This window comes from Crocodylus porosus, unplaced genomic scaffold, assembly GCF_001723895.1.
Source record: "Crocodylus porosus isolate Cpor-Errol unplaced genomic scaffold, CroPor_comp1, whole genome shotgun sequence".
In the NCBI taxonomy this organism is placed as follows: Eukaryota; Metazoa; Chordata; order Crocodylia; family Crocodylidae; genus Crocodylus; species Crocodylus porosus.
Genome location: NW_017728948.1, coordinates 13755277 through 13768738, shown reverse-complemented (window position 1 = coordinate 13768738; position 13462 = coordinate 13755277).

Below are 13462 nucleotides of genomic sequence, written 5' to 3'. Positions count from 1 at the left end.
TATTAGTGTAGCAGGGTATGCATATTTTTCATCAGCAAAGAAAAACATCTGCTTTCTTTTCCTATTATTATATAAATGTCACATGGTTACACAGTAGTAATGTAGCTGGAGAGGACATTTTCAAGGTGTTACTGTGTAGAACTGCCAGTGTTTAATGCTAACTCTTGTCTAATCTCTTGGGGAGGAAGAGGGGGGAGGAGGAAAGACTGGAGAGTGATAGTTTTACTCCATTTCCACTCCTCGCATTTTTTTTTAACTGTGTGCGGAGTGGGAATTTTCAGGGTGCTTCAAAATGTCAGCCTTTTTACTGCAGTTCTACACAAGCAAAGTATACTGTAACTCTTGTCTTCATGAGAACTGCAGATCAGGTTAAGGTTACACATGAAAAACATGCACACGTGGACCTGGTTACTCAGACAACCATAACTCTGCCTCTGCATCACTCTGGGCATGTAATGATCAACATGCGTTCCCATTTGAGATATTAAACCAGGGATCTCCACAGTTAAGTAAAGGGGCCTTTATAGCTGGAGCTAAAGAGCTTGGCAGTCTAGTCAAAGTCTGTAGCACAAGTTGTGTTTATACAGTAAAGGGAAGGAGTGACCATAACATGTGCTAGCCTACCTGTGTTAAATCCAGCTGGCACAGGTAAAAACTATTCTGGTTGCTAGCACATGCTAATAATGTCTGTACTGGCACTCCTGTCCCATGCTACAGTCACACTTCCATGCTGCTGTGTCAGCATACCCAGACTCGCATTTTCTATGGATTACATACAAAAGAGAGCATAATGCCCATTGACTAGTGGGTTACACATACTGGACCAAAACCCAGAGTCATAATTCTGGAACAAAGCATGTCCTCAACTCTAGGAGCCACAGGCATCACAATGGTTTCAACAGTTATAATGCTAATATACCCTAAGATGGTCCTCCATTACAAGGTAATTTCCATTCGTTGCAAATGTATGATTTATAATGTCAAAGAAATGGGCAAATCTCTCCAACATTACCAAGAACATTAGGCCCTGACTATTCAACTCTTCCCCTCTACACTTTCCCACCCAGAACTTCAAATGACTTCTTTTCCTCTTCATAAATAGTTCAATAACTATTCTACTGTGCTCTGGTCTAGCTGCACTGACCCAACAGCCCAGCACCTACGGAGCCTAAAGGCTAAGTGGACAAACTCCAGTTTAGCAAGAAGGGAGGTCATTGTGCATCACGGGAAATTGGGCTGGGTTCAGTCATCTCTAAACAGAAACGTTCTTTCTTTTTATTGAGTCATTGTGGATTATTATAAGGGATATAGGCCAGCTGGAGAAGCTGGCACATAGGCAGAATAAAATTCAGGTACCTATGACCCCAAATCCTATATGGTATCTTAAAAGTTAAAAAGTTAAGATTATGTTCAGTTTTAAACTGATAATGTTTTAGCTCAAAATTTTCCACTTTTGATTTTGTTTGCTTAAAAAGTCAAAATTTTCCATTAAGTAACATTCCTTCTCTCTTCTGTTTCTGAACATCTGCACTGAAAATTGATGAAAGGCACCAACCCATCACTGAATGTCTCTGGCCCTCAGTGTTTGATATATGATGAGCCAAAAAACCACAAACTGGGCAATTTTTCCAAAATAGAAAATACCTCATCTGTTGAACCCTTGGGTTTCAAAGATGTTTTGTCCTGTTCACCTCAGACTTTTCAGAAGAAGAGTCTGTTCTCTCATAATGATTGTGAATATAAATTTTAGGTGGATTACTTTAGACTAAGAAAAGCCAGGGATTAAATCTATAACGGTCAGCGTCTTAAGAGCAACCTTAGCTAATGTCTCTGGGCAAAATCCCTCTAGGAATATAAGACAGCAACAGAAACTGCTGGGTATTTTGTAGCATAAACAAATCAGCTGAAAGACAATGTTCTCAGGACTGAAGCCACACAAGTTGCATTTCGCTATAACAGAAAGACTAGATAAACGAAGGTCCATTTAAATAAAAAATTCACCATGTGCATCTACTGGCACCATGATGGTCAGCTGCTCCCAGGTGCAATATCTACATGTGCACCCAAAACTGCAGCAGTCTGAACTGGGGTGGAGAACTCCCGGGCTGGCAGGGGTCCCAGGGGATCAGCCCCAAGCTCCATGTTGTGGCATTGACTGGCAACGGGACTGGCTGAGGCACGAGGGTGCTAAAGTGTAGGGCTAGGTGGCAGGCATCCCCCACACTTCAGCACCGTCATGCTTCAGCCAGCGTCTGTTGCTGTCTACACGTTTCAGTGGTCCCAGCACCCTTGTGCGTCAGCCAGCCCCTGTCACTGTCTACACATGTGTTTCAGTAAATTAATTAAATCCTCTGTAAGGTGTCCCCCGATAGTACTATTTTACGGCTGAATTAATGAATTTACTGTGCCCTAATACCAGTGCATGTATATACAGTGACACTTTACTGCAAAACTAATTAGTCAACTTAGCAGTAAAGCACACATGTAGATGCAACCAGTGGGTGCACCATAGTTAGTGCACATTAATTTTAGTACTTGTATAATCAAGTACCAAATTAATGTGCAGTAACTGGTGTTACAGCACAGTAGTGTCAGTGAATGCCTTTTAGTGACGCTACTGGACAGTAGCCTAATAATGCTGCGTAGTAGCATATTAGTGCTGTTTGTGCTGTGATGTGCTACTGCGCAGTATTATTAAGCTATTGTGCAGTTAGCATCTCATGTAGACATACCCACTGGGCACATCTACACATGTGCCCCACTATGCAGTTGATACTGGGCAGTCATTGCAAGTACTAAATGCCTGCACAGTACCTGCTGGTACTGTGTAGTAGGGCTGTGCAAAATTTCACCTACAGTTTCGTTTTGATGCTGTTTCAACTCGTTTTGAGCTCGAAACAGCAAAATCAAAATGAAACAGAGAGCTCTGAAACAGCCTCAAAACGAAATGAAGTAAGCTGAAATGTTTTGAAATTTTTTTAACGTTTTGAGTTTTGAAGCTCAAACTGGGCTTGCCTGCAGGGAAGCAAAATAAAGTAAGGAGAGGGAGGGGAAAGAGTGGGGAAGTGTGGGGAAGGAGTGCTCTCATTATTGACTGTGTAGGCTGGCCAGTGACTGTGATCCTTCCCTGAGGTCTCTTCCAATCCCAGTGCTTTGGGGGAGGGATGGAAAAACTGCATAAAAGGCAGCATTGTTTAACCTGCCCTGCTTTCTGCCTTGGTGTCAGTAGAGTGAGGGCGCACCTTAACACACGCATACAATGTCACCCACCCATGTCACGAGTTGTGCCTGTCACCAGCTAGAGGTGCAGGGCCCCAGAACCCAGACTCCCCCTGCACCTTTCTTCTTGACAGCTGGCAGACTTCATGGCCATAGCAGGGCCTAGCAAGCCTGCAGCTTTCACCTTGCTGCGCCTTAACATGCACAGTGTCACCCATGTCATGAGTTTTGCTTGTCCACAGCTTGAGGTGCAGTTTCCCTTAAACCCCTGCACCTATCTCCTTGAAACCTGGCAGGCTTTGTGGCCTCAGCCGGGGCTAGCACGCCTGCAGTTTTGACCCCACTGTGGTTTAAAACATACACGTGACATGAGTTTTTTGCTTTCAAGAGTTTGAGGTCCCCCAAACCCCTGCACCGAGCTTCCTGAAACCTGGCAGGCTTCATGCCCTCAGAAGGGGCTACCATTTACACAAGTTTCATCCAGATCAGGCCAGAAATGACAAAGTTACAGGCTGTTTTGAGCTTCCCCATTATAGCCTATGGGCAAAATGTCGAAACGGCATTGGAACAGCAAAACTGTTTCGACAAAATGAAACAGAACTGCAGTTTTGAATTGAAATGAAATTCAAAACAAAACACTGTTCCACTGAAATGTCAAAATCAAGTCAAAATGGAACGGTGCCATTTCGCGCAGTCCTGGTGGTGCATGGATCATTTCCGACCCTATTGCACAGTAGCAATAAGCTACTGCACAGTAGCTTGTTGCTACTGAGCAGTAGTGATAGCATCACAGTTAGTGCCTGCTGATGCTACATTGCCATAGAGACAAGTTATATTGCCGTAGATCATCACTACAGTGATGTACTGTCTCCACATACCTCTGATTGCGCAGTTGGTACTTGCTTTCAAGTATTGCACAGTCCCCGTGGCGCACAAGTCATTTCGGATGCTACTGCACAGTAGTTTGTTGCTGCTGCGCAGCAGTGTTGGCATCTGTGCTTGCTGATGCAAGGTCACCATAGTGATGAGCTATGTGGCTGTAACTTGTTGTTACAGCAACATAGCATCTTGTGTAGATGTGACCACTGAGTGTTAAATGAGGTGGCATTCAGGTGGGGTTTTTTCATACATATGAACACTCGTAGAGTTTTCTGGCAAGAGAATAAGTAAATACCTCATTATTCTAATGAGCATGCCTATGGCTTTGGGAATGAAAAGTATGGTTGACTACTAGTACACTGCCATACATCGACTACCTATTTCCCATTGCTTCTCTTCTGTTTTTCTTCTTCCATCAGATACTTTTGTCTATGTTGCCTTTAGGGCAGGGGTCAGCAATACTTTTGGGTAGAGTGCCAAAACTCCTGCAACCTCAACTTGTAAGATGTTAGCATACTAGGAGTGGATGGCAGGCGAACTGTGAGGGGCCTGATCCTTGTTGTGGCAGTCCAGCCCTGGCCCCATCCCTGCCATCCACCCTGAGATGTGTGTGCACCCACTGCCAGCTGGGCTGGGGCTCAGCTTGTAGCCTCCACGCTGCCTGCTATGAGTAGCCTGGGCTCTGCAGCTGGGGGCAGAGGCCTACCCAGCACTCGGGCCGGCTGTAACATGCTGAGCAAAATGGCTTCATTTGCCATACTCTGGCATGTATGCCAGGGGCTGCGACCCCTGCTCTAGTCTCTTTTGTCTCCTCTTTTGGTAACAAATACAGACCAGCTCCCGTAGTGGCTAAACTTAGGTTACCATACATCTGTGTTTTCCCGGACATGTCCTCTTTTTTGGCCCCCTGTCCTTGCATCCGGGCAGGTTTTTAAAATGAGAGCAAATGTCTGGGTTTTTGCTCTTCTTCTCCTTTCCTGGGCTGGCTGCTTGGGGCTGGGAGCAGTGGACAAAAGTGATTGGGTGCTGGAGTCACATGCTCCCCGCATGGGCCCTAGTGAGCCACTCCTAGGTAAAGAGACACCGTGTGTGTGTGTGTGTGTGTGTGTGTGTGTGTGTGTGTGTGCGCGCGCATGCACACGCATGCAACATGGGAGATGCTTGGACAGCAGGGCTGGGGGGCAGGGTGTTGCAGCTCTAGAGTGAGGGGCACCAGCAAGGGGGGGGCAGGGGGATGTGAGTCAGGAGTGAGGGGCACCGGTAGGGCTGGGGGGTAGGGTGCTGCGGATCAGGAGTGAGGTGCACCGGCAGCGCTGGAGCGGTAGGGGGCTGTGGGTTGGAAGTGAGCAGAGCTGGCAGGACTGGTGGGGCAGGGGCTTAGGAGTGAGGGGCAGAAGCATATAATCCCCCCATATCATGTGCCTCTCTCCACTTCCTCTCACAGGTGTCCTCTTTTTTGATATTGGAAATATGGTAACCCTAGAAGGCGTCAGGTTGGATCATGTTATAACGTGACGTTTGTTTCAGTTTTTAGGATTTAAAACAGGGCTTTTCAGCTTCTGAGAGGCTTGGGTTGCATGTCACACTGTTTCCCTGGCTGTGGGCTGCTCTCCTTACTGTACGGGCTGCATGGACTCGCTGAGCCCCCAAAGAGAGTCCACACTGGCCATGGCTGTAGGGGTGGGGGCAGGAAGCAAAAGCCAGAGGAGCCTGGAGACACCAGCAGCAGCAGGAGCAGTTGTGGGGCAGCAGCAGTCAGGCAGGACCCTCTTGACCCCTCCCAGGCAGTGTGCAGGACAGCCCTGATTTAGTTCTTTAACCTCCAGATGGTTTAATTTTCTAACCTATTGGGATGCCTAGTTTTCACCTCTGTATCTCAGATTGGTACTTGAATGTGTAAAGATCCACCATTACCTTTAAAAGCAGGACAGCCTTCAAAGCAACTTGCCTTGAGACTAGCTCCTTTTGATTGTCTCCAGGTGTTATTACAGGCTGAACGGATCAGCTAGATTTCTGCCATCAGTGTGACTGGTTAGTCAGACTGCTTGGGATAAATATTGGCCTCCAAGGCAACACTCCTGAATTCAATCATGTACAGCTCAGAAAAGAACCTGGCCCACTGTTTGTTCTTCTCATGCTCTTAATGAAACTGTTTGGTAAAATAAGGGTATAAAAAAGATCAGTCTGAAACATTAATCCAGTCCACACGAGCTGAATCAGGATTTTCATTTAGCAGTGGGGGAGGGGGGAAGTCAAGGTCGTGTTGACCCATCCTGCACCAAAAAGTTGGAGTCGGTTCAAAAAGTGTCTGCGTGTCTGCTTACTACAAGCTACAGAAAACATTCACAGGTCTGAGGGTGCTTTGATCTCTGGACAATGCAGCCTGTTACAGGGAGGGAGTTCTCACACAAAAGCTTTACTTTTGCACCTTTCAAATTAATTTTTTTTAAGGGTGGAGAAAGGAGGCAACAACTGAAGGAGATAATTGGTCATTAGTTGTCCAGACATTTGGCTAAAATGTGAAAAAGCCAGTGTCAGGGAAACAAGCTTCAGAGGATCAGGGCAGGTATTATGATGATTTAAGTGCTGGCAACGTGCTGAGTTCTGCACATGTTACCAAGGTTGACATATGAGCTGAGTCTTCTCTCTCGCTGATACACTAACACCTGGTTCCTATACAGCACAGTTCTTAATGTGCTTTTAAGACACATCGTTTTTCCCTCTGTAGAGGGACACATTGCCTTCCTCTCTGTAGAGATGGGGAAACCAAGGCACAGAGACCCACCCAAAGATACTCAGCAAATCTGTGGCAGGAATAAAGCCCAGGCCTTTTGAGCCCCCTACTCCACGCTGCCTCACTTTAGCAGTACTCCTTCTGATAGTGAAAGGAGAGTTCCTGCTTAGCATCCTCCAGGTGTGTTTTTGCCAGTGGGACTACTTGGGAACTGCCTGGTATTACTGCATAAGTTACCAGTGAATCAATCAAAGGGGCATGTATTGTATGCACTTCCTGAAGAGAAAATTGAGGCACAGAGCAGTCCATTGACTTGCCAAAAGCAATGCAGAAAAAGATCCCCAGAACTCAGAATATCAGCACAGCCAGACTCCACGTCACTTTTTATGAGGACAGCACGATGCTGGACCCACAGGGTGTTTATAGACATGCTCCAGGAGTGGGCAGGAGGGGGGTGCTTTAATTAAAGTGGCTCTGAGATCCATTCTAATTAAAGTGCCCAGAGCGTCACATGTATCAGCACCCCCATGCTGAAACATGGCAGTAGGGGTGCTTTAACTAAAACTGGTCAAATGAGCTTTGGTTAAAGCACCCCACCACCATTTTTCAGCATGGGGATGCTGATACACATGATGCTGGAGTCTGCTGGAGCACGGTAGTTAGCACACTCCAGCAGACCCGATTAACCAAGTCTGCTCCCATGTGCTGTAATTACAGTGTGTCAGAGCAGCCTCCTTGCACGTGTATAGGCGTCCAGTGTCCAACATGCTCTCAGTTACCCAGAAGCCTTTGGATGCATTTGTCCTTTGCACAACAGCAAGGAGGAATGAGTGCCTTGTTTGTATGGTTAAGGTTGGGCACTCAAACAGTGGAATCTGTGTGTGAAGAGTAAACTGATGTTTTACCTGGCAGCGGTGTTTTGAAACAAAAAGCATTCTTCCCCACTGAGCATCTTGAAAAGACAGAGACACTGGCTGCAGCCTACCTCTCTTGCAGGAGTTTGGTTACCATATTGGATGGAGGCCTGAACCACCATCTCAGATGTGATCACACTGCTATAGTCAAAATCCAGATCTGGACCAAACTTCTATGGCAGGTTAATGCATGTTCATAAGGATGGCCTCTGGAGAGCTACCGAAAGCCCCTTCAGGTAACTCCTGCTCTCCACATGTGGTGACAGAGGTCACAATATTGTCCTAAGTTAATACAAGGACAAAAGGAGGAGCTGATAAACATGGATAGAGGAGGCTGAGGGCTATTTCATGATAATCCCAAAGATGACCAAGCTGCAGGTGCACTGAGTCACTGGCATTTTTGTTTGAGGACCAGTTGGATTGGGTGGACAAGAAATTCTCTTGCTACAGGCACATGGGCCAATGGTCAAGCCTTCACTCATTGTGTGAGCCACCACTGAATCAGCTTAGGGAAGATGAATCAGGAACTCTTCTGTTCTCCCGGTCACATAATGCAAAAAAAAAAAGATGTATTCAGTGAAATTAAAAGATGGCAAATTCAAAATTGGTTTACGGTCATGTAACCAGACTGAGGAACTTACTGCCATAGGAAGTTGCTGAGTCCAAGAACTTGACATGGCTCCAAAAAGGACTGGATAATCTAAAGGTGAAACAAGACTTTATATTCTTTAGAATCGTTATAATTTATGATGATAAACATTTTGGGAAGGATTATAAACCTCCTGCTTTACAGTTTAAACTGACTTCTATTAGAAATGAGGGTGAAGCCTGGTGAAAGGGAAAGACCTTCTCATACCTTTCTCTAAAGTATCTCGTAATGGCCATTCTCTGAGCCATGAAAATGGACAAGCCAGACCCGGGGTCTAATCCAGGTTCTAGGTTCCTAAGAAACTTGGAGATGAAGGTGTTTTGTAGAAGCAGTTACCAGAGTGTGAATACATTTCTAATTTCTTGCTCCCACCGTGCATTTCCCTCCCCATATCCCACTGACTTCACTTATACTGTAGGAAGTATGTTCCCCTGCAGAGATCCATCACAAAGGCAATGTGACAAAGTCGGAGTACAAACCCAGGAACTTATGTGGGACTTCAGTGGTCCCTGGGCTTGTGCTTAGGGATGAATTTACCCAAAGGGACCATTTCAAAGCTGGCTACTTTCCCACTTTGACTCAGAATGAACCAGTAGGGTCCTATTATTATTATTATTTTCATTATCATAACAGCGAGTAGCCTTAAGCCCTATACAAACACAGAATAAAAAGATGCCTGCCAAAAAAAACTTAGCACCTCAGTACTATTGGTTTCAGTGGGCTTGGGATCAGGCCGGAAAGCAGACTCACCAGCAAATAATGGGAACTTAGAAAAACAACAACCCAGAGCAACACAAATAGAATCCGACTCCTCTTTTCTTAGGCTTGAGAGACCAAAATAATTTATAATGGATAGCAGTCTTTTGATCTCTGTACCACCAATTAAACTCTTCATTACAGTTGCTCAACCATGTAGGGCATAAGGTTAAAAGGAAAAGACTTTCACAGTCAGACAAAGCAGCCAGATATATCATTTTAAAACTAGCCTGTTTTCGGTTCATCTGGATGATTGTGAATATACAAAATGCACCAATTCATGTGTATTCCTTTTCTGCCAATAGTTTTCTTTCCTTCCTGGGGAAATATGAATACATAAATGTTCATGATCTCAGATACTAACTAAATGGAATTTCATACTGAGTAGGTCAGATAGGGCACCGCTGGCCAAAATTAATTATACAATGATTTGAAATATATGTACTAAAACCAATGTTTTAAGTATAGAGGTCCAGTGTTAGAAATAGGCCAAAAGCAAACTGAAGTAACCCAGAACCAAACCTGCATAAATCTCATCTCCAGATTTCAACTTTAGAGATACCCCTCCCCCATCCTCTCTCTCTCACCCTCCCCCCCGCCAAATACTGTATTCCTTCAAATATAAAACATGCTTACATTTAAGACACACTGGCCACATCTACATGAGATGTTACTGCCCAGTGGTTACTTCACATTTATTTAGTACTTGTTTCTACAAATACTGAATAAATGCACAGTAACAGGAGTTACTGTACATTAGTGCTGGTGAATGCCTTTTAGGTAATGCTACTGTGCAGTAGCTTAATACTACTGCACACTAGCATCTCATCACAGTTTTTGCCATAAAATGCTACTGTGCAGTAGTATCAGGTTACTGCACAGTCAGCGTCTCGTGTAGACATGCCCTTTGGCATGTAGACATGCTATGAATGATATAAAGGCTTACTGCACAGTAAAATACTTTGCAGTAAGCCTTCCCCATGAGCACATCTATACTTGCCCCCTGTTGGGAGCAAATCTGTTCTGCTCTGACCCCCTGCAGCAGCCAGGGTGAGCTCCAGGCTCCCCCAGGTTTAGCTCAGGCATTGGTAGGGAGAATGAGGTTCAGTCCTGATGTGCACGGGGCCAGGAGAGCTCTGCTGGCCCAAGTGAAAGCTGTCTCCTGGCCCTGTGCATATTGGGAGGGGTCCAGACATGCATGGGGCTGGGAGACAGCTGCAGTTGCAGAGCTCTCCTGGCCCCATGCACATGGAGACAAGCCCCATGCCCAGTGGGCCTTCCCCATGCAGCTGGGGGCTGACTGGGAGCTGTCCTGCTTCTGGGACAGCTCCCTAGCTAATGGGCAAATCCTTGAGCAGCCCAGGGCTGGCTGGGAGCTGTCCCCACTTCTAGTTAAAAATGCTCCTGGTCAGCGTCTACACATGCACTGGTATTTACAGGTAGTAGCTCACTGCACAGTAGATTAATTTACTTTGCAGTAAATGGTGCACACGTGTAGATGGTGATGCTTTACTGCACAGTAGATTAGTCTAATCTACTGCTCAGTAAAGTGTTTCATGTGGACAAGCCCACTGGCACCCATATTTACTGACTCAATTAAAAACCCCTCCATAACATCAAACAAAGGTGTATTTACAAGGATGCAACCTCTCTGGGGCATATGAGAGTTTTTTTCCCCTCCTTTTTTAAGATAAATGTAATAGGTAAGCTATTTTTAGAGGAAATATTTGGTTTTAAAAAGTGAATCCTGTATTCAAAGAAAAAGGCATTCTCCCAGACCAAACTCCCCAAAGCTCTGACATCACAACCTGAGCATGCAATTTGTGACAATGTTTCCTCTGTATTCAAAATTTAACCCAAACAGAAATCCTGAATTCAACTGTCAGTTTTGTATTTGGATCTTTGATAGGCTCAAACACAATGCTGAATGTGAAACCCTTGGCAGTTTATGAGGGGGAGAGGAGAAAAGGATGTCTCAGCATTTCTCCTTAAAAATTAAATGGAAAACAGTCCTTGAAACTTGGTCTGCCCACGTACTGATGCTAGACCCCATGCAGACAGCAAGATGCCCTGGTGAGTATCACTGCATTCTGTCCAATTATGCCTTTGATCTTTCTCTTGCAGGGGAAGGATGAGTAAGCTGGCAGTATACAGATGGATCACACACCTAATAAAACACATCCCTTTCAAGAAACAGGCCAACTTCAAGGATAAGTTCTTGTGGTTAAAAGGGTTCAATTTCTATCTCTGCCACATACTTCCTGTATGATTATGGGCGAGTTGCTTCATCTACCTAAGCTATATTTCCCCATCTCTAAAAGGGGGATAATAGCATGTGGCTTTGCCTATTTAGTTTGCGCAGGCTGCAGCCTTGAGTTCTGTTGGGTTCCCTGGGGACTCTGTCCCTGGTGTGTATGTGCTGAATTACATTGTCCAGTTGTCTCCAAGGACATCACCACCTCCATTTCATTAATCAATAAGCCTGAGGAATATGGCAGGAAAGGCAGCATGAAGATTTTGGCCTTTTGGTCTTATTAATTAATGATTAGAATTAATGAAAAAAACCTGATTTTTCAACATACCAACTTCTAATAAGTGCAAGTCTTGACACTGGCTGTCAGCATCCAAAAAATAAAGTCCCAACAAGTCATCTGGTTCATGGAACTGGCTAGTCTCTCAGCTTCCTGCTGAATCAGAGCACATTAGCTCTCTCCCCTTCTCTCCCCCCCACTCCTTCCTGTTACAAGAACATGTATGTTTAGGGTTAGACAGGTGGAACAGGGAGAAATTTGAGGCTGATCTGCATGGGCTTTAGGGCTCAAATGCTAAACTAAAAACAGCAACAGGCAAGTTCTCACTGTAAACAACAGAAAAAGAGCAAAAGAGCAGGTAGAGAAAGAGCTGTGTGCAGAACAGGACTTACATTGTGTGGAGTCAAAACAAATGCTGACCTAGCCTGGTGAAGAGTATCCAGCCCAGAATGAGTCACCTGCAAATGGAGGAGCTTGCCTGTCAGCACCTGGTTTTACATGCCGTGTGATTGGTTCTGACACGGGGGAAGCAGAACCAAAAAAACCAAGAGAGTCCATTGCCAGCGATTTCAAATGCAGCTCCAGTTCAACACTCTCAGGGAAGAGTTTTCCACATTCATCATCTGTCTTATCATTGCTGTCTTGGAAGAAACCTAGACGCAGTCTTTGTGAACGCCCCAGCATGTGAACAATGGTAAAGCCCAGGAGGGCGATGATAAGAGCAGATTGCTAAGCACATGCTTCTAGTTCTACCTTTTTAAGCAAGGGCTGAGGCCCAGGTTCTGAGCTTGGGCCGAGTGCCAGCATTTTCTGCAATTTAATCACCCGGCCCTCTGATGAACAAGCCTGATAGACTCGCACCACGCCAGTGTCTCCCCTGTATCTCACATTTTTAATTCTTTAACCACTTCAAAACAAAATATCTCTGAGGAACACTTCAGAAAATGTGTTTTCTTTTGTCTCCTGAAAACATAGAGGAGAAGAAAAAGCCCCTTTGTGTTTTGTGTAAGAAGCCTTTCAATATTGCAGCACTAAGTGCTCTCTTCTGTTCATTCACTTTCCCAAAAGTCTTGCTCTGTGTAAGAGGAATAGCCCTTTCCCCAAGGAAGGATGAAAACCAGAGAGCCCTGCATTCAAGAGGAGGAAGCTTAAGCAAGGGGCATAAAGGAAAATGTTAAAGCAACACCAACGGGCAGAGCAAGACCCATCGCAACAATGGAGACAGGGAGCAATGTGCCCTACTTAAGACTCTCCTTCTCTGATGCCTGCAAAACCTTTGAGCAATGGTTAAGCTACTGAGATTACTGCTTGTGGTGATGATCAACATAGTATCCTTGCTTCCTTGTATTCTCCTGCTGTCTCTTGTATTAGACTTAGACTATAGCTTGCAAAGGGAGGGTGTTTGTTCTGTATTTGTACAGCACAAGGCACAGGTCCTGGCCCATGACCAAGGCTCACGAGCATTACAATAAAACAGTCATATCTTTGCTTAAAGTGTGGTCTCTGTGTAAAGATGCCATATAGGGTACTGCTGGGGGCACAGGCTAAGATTTCCCAAAGAAAAGAATGGTCTCTCAGGAGTGGAAGGGGCCCAACAGACAATGGCAGAAAGGCAGTGAAAAGCTTGCTGGAGGGAAACAGTGAAGGAATGACCAGATTGGGAGAAAAGTGTGTTGTGGATGATTTCATGGACTTCATAGATTTCATAGACATCAGGGCTGGAAGGGACCTCGGGAGATCATCGAGTCCAGCCCCCTGCCCAAAGGGCAGGAAGTCAGCT